Source organism: Gopherus flavomarginatus, chromosome 4, assembly GCF_025201925.1.
Source record: "Gopherus flavomarginatus isolate rGopFla2 chromosome 4, rGopFla2.mat.asm, whole genome shotgun sequence".
NCBI lineage: Eukaryota > Metazoa > Chordata > Testudines > Testudinidae > Gopherus > Gopherus flavomarginatus.
Genome location: NC_066620.1, coordinates 127,851,301 through 127,855,603, shown reverse-complemented (window position 1 = coordinate 127,855,603; position 4,303 = coordinate 127,851,301).

Sequence of the window (4,303 nt, the reverse complement as noted above, 5' to 3'; positions counted from 1 at the left end):
CATCTGACCTCAATTTCCCCTCTGTTCTAAAGAGTTTATGGAGAATGTTTCATAAAGGAGTTTGTAAGGAGTCAAACCAATGTGTTGATATTTCTTTGTCATCTAATTCCAAATGGTGGAGATAAAAATACTGAACCAAATGAGTTTCTTGTGTAACTCCATCAGCACTGCCACACTGCCTAGCCTGCTTAATGGCCCATTGAGAGCCATCAGATATACAGCTGACCCACTGAAAGAAGGCAAATACACTTATGACTCAGTCCTTATGACCTATGGACAGAACTCTAAGGCTTTCAAGCCATGTGCTGGGCAGCTTTTTTTGGAACAAAGGAAGCACAGGCCGCATGGCAAAAAAAATATAAAAGGCAGGGGTCAGAAGAACATTTTGTATACGTGAGCAGAGTTTAAAATAAATTCTCACTGTACTGGACCTAGATGCTGATTGAGAGCCAGAGAACTGGAATGCAATACAGGGGCTGTGTTATTTCTTTTTTGCTTCTTGATAACCAGTGTAGGGATCAGAAGCACAGTTTGTGAGTGGTTGAGGAGAATAACTTCAGTGTTAGCCGCCAGTTTTGGGAGTATCTGCTCTCCCTTTTGCAGCCTGCCCTGACCTTGGCATTTCCAGTGAGGGCTGCACTGGGCACCCCGGGTCACAATGTGGACAGAACAGAGTGCCACAACTGCTCTAAAGTAACTTCATAAAATCTTTGAAAACAATGCAACATCATAAAATGTTGGGCCCTAATTTTACACTCAGTATGATCTCTGGAGCTCTCCTTACCTATCTGGTAAAATATAAAGAATTACACCCACCTATCTCAAAGCTTACCTAATATTTTTAAAAACATGTCAAAATTGTCTGAAAGGTGCTATGAATGCAAATTACTATTTTTCACAGCAAACTTTTTATTGACAGTACCCATGAGGGCAAGAGTTTGTGATATAAGAGCTATTCTTCCAAATGATCACAATGCATCTTGGGAGGAAAAAACCCATAAGCCTAGTTATACGTATATAAATATATATACAATTATACCTTAGAAATGTAGAACTCTGTCCTGCAGTATTACTTAATTTTAAGCACATGAGTAATCCCACTCACCTCAAGCCCCAATCCTACAATCAAATACATGGAGACAGACCCTTGCCCCTGTGTAGTCTCTCACTGATTTTAGTGCAGCTCCACATTGATGTGAGTTTTGCCTATCTGAATCCGATTGCAGGATCAGGCCTTTAATCTTTCTATATTTGTTATATGTTAGTTTTTCCCCTCACAAACACACACCTGGTATTTTCACAAAAAAGATTAAACTGAAAATTGAGATGGGGAGGGATAAAGTAAAACTGTCAGGGAAACCTAAAGGCATTAAAGAAGTTTGGCACAAAGATGTTTCATTATATAGTGATGCTGCCACCTTCAGGTTAAAAAAAATCATTTGCTTTTCAAACTTTGTACATAGTTATACAAAGGCCTAACATTAATGTGTGGTTGCTGAAATTAAATTTTAGACATTTTTATACAGCCCCAGTTTCTCAAATATTGTTGATACTCTCACTAACACTCCTTTTATTTTCTGTGTTAGGTTCCTAGTAAAATTTTATGTGCTTTGAAATTAATAATGTATTAAAGGAGACCATGAGATGTGCTGGAAGCAGCCAGTGTGGAAGAGATCAGTGTGTTAGTACAAAGAGAAATAAAATAGAAATAATTTAAAAAAAAGTCTTCTATCCAAGAATTTCAAATCTCTTTATAAATATTAATGAACACGTGCTCAACCCCTACAAATACTTACACACATGCTGTACTCACGTGTGTAGTCGTGTGTGACTTCACATTCTATTGACTTCACTTCAATTGAAATGGGTGCCTAACTACCTTAGGCTGTTTTAAAAATCCTAGACTAAATTCCCTGGTCAAAGATGGAGTTTTAGATAAAGGACTCCTAGAGATCTTGGGATATTTATTTATTCTATGCTCATTAAATGAATAAACTTTAAATGGCCAAATTATAATGACATTGAGATCATAGGTCAAATGCAAGATCTTATTGCAAATATAGGGAAAATTACTTTTCCAGTTACATATGGCACATAAAGGGCTGAAAGCATATTTGTTCATCTGGAATTGCAGGTTTAGTATAAAACTGGAATTTATGTGTAGAGGAAAAGACAAGCAAATCTTTCTGTGAGAGCTGTGCCCTAAAAAGCACTATGTACTTTTGGACTGAGACTTTTATCTAGCAGGATAAGTGCTATATAAGTTTAATCACATTAACCAATGGATTAAATGTCACACACTCAGAAGAGTAATTAGTATCTATAATCAAACATAAACTGATCATGGACTGAGAAAACTGCAGTCTGAAAAACTAGCAAAGAATCCTGTGGCACCTTATAGACTAACAGACGTTTTGGAGCATGAGCTTTCGTGGGTGAATACCCACTTCTTCAGATGCATCTGAAGAAGTGGGTATTCACCCACGAAAGCTCATGCTCCAAAACGTCTGTTAGTCTATAAGGTGCCACAGGATTCTTTGCTGCTTTTACAGATCCAGACTAACACGGCTACCCCTCTGATACTTGAAAAACTAGGGCTCTCATCCCTCAAGGAGCTCCATGTGGGTGGATCTTTGCATCTGTGTGGAACTCATTGTGTGATCGAGGCCTATGGCCAGAAGTTATGCTGAGAGAACATTGTTCCCATAGCTAACATTTTTATATAAACAGATTAGTTGAATTTCATATAGAGAGGTCACAAGTAAAGGGAATCCTTTTGGCAAAATTTTCCCATTTGAGCCCTATATGAACTCAGGACCCATCTGAGAAGAACAGATCATGCAGTGAGGTGAAATTTCAAGATTAACCTAAGGAGAAATAAACCTTGGGGAAAGCGAAGTTCTGAGCTGTCAGATAAAACTACAGAACTTCCTTTGAGGGTTGCCTATTACCAGGTTAATGATGTGAATTCTGATGACCCAGGTGAATACTCTGCAGCTGTATTACCTTTCACAGAACTGAAAATGGACTCCCACATTTTCTTCAAACAGACCAAACCCTAGAGATATGTTTTCCTTGTTTCTATTTAATTCACAGTTCCGTATGCCTGAAGTTTTAACTCATTGAATTCCCTTTTTCCTTTTGTTCTTAAATATCACAAGAACCAACTGTTTTAAGATCTAATGAAATAAAAGACAGTAGTGCAGTGGTGGGCAACCTGCGGCCTGGAGGTTTCCCACCACTACTCTAATGCTTTATGTTTTATATTCTGCAAGTACATGTATTTACTCTTTATATAGTCATCCAATCTACAGCACAGTGGTCCTAACATCTCTTTTGTATGGCTCTTAGACATGGACTCTTTATTGACGGCATATTGAACAGCTTGAGCAATTTCATCTGTGTTCCCTCCGCTTAATAATGAGAATTCACTGGTGGGACAGAGTGACCAATATTAAAGTCCTTAAGAGTAAACACAAACAGCATTGAGGAAATGCTATTGAGAGCGCAACTTAGGTGAGCTGGACATGACATCAAAATGGAAGACCACTGCCTCCCAAAACAGAACTTGTATGGAGACCTGAGGCAGGGCAAAAGAAATAAAGGTCATCCCTACAAGCACTTCAAAGATAACTTGAAGATCAGTCTCCAATGGGCTGGCATCAATTAAAAAAAACTCAAGCAAATGGCTCAGAATAAGACTCACTAGCCATCTCTGACAAAATCGGCATGCAACAGATTTGAATGCGACTGACGAAATCGTCTCCAGGTCGCACGTAAAAGACGCCACAGAGCTGCATTGTCAAACATCATACTGCGTGCATCAAGGTTTGGACTTCAGAGTCATATGCGTAGCCATAGATGAGAATTGGGACAATAGCAGCAGCAGCAGCGATGGACTACAGACAGCCATATAATATCTCATGCAACCTATAGATGTCAAGGAATATATATTTTTGATATCCAATTGTTCCAGTATTGCAGTGTGATGAATCTGTTCTTGATAAGGTTTCACTATGAACTTGCATATATAGGAGAGTTATATTCCTATAAGGTAAGATATTAATTTAAATTGATATATGTTGTTCAGCACTGGAAACAGTTCAATCTAACCTGGAAAACGCCACTCTTATTCTGGACCAAGAGTGTCCACATAGGGATTTATACCAGTTAAACTGTAGTGGCTTAATTGTTCTAGTGAAATTACACTGGTAGAGCTTCCAGCATAGACAAGCCCTGACATAAGCAGCAATTGTATGATGAAGTTTGTGGTGAAACAGGCACTGTGCGTAAAATCCTGGAT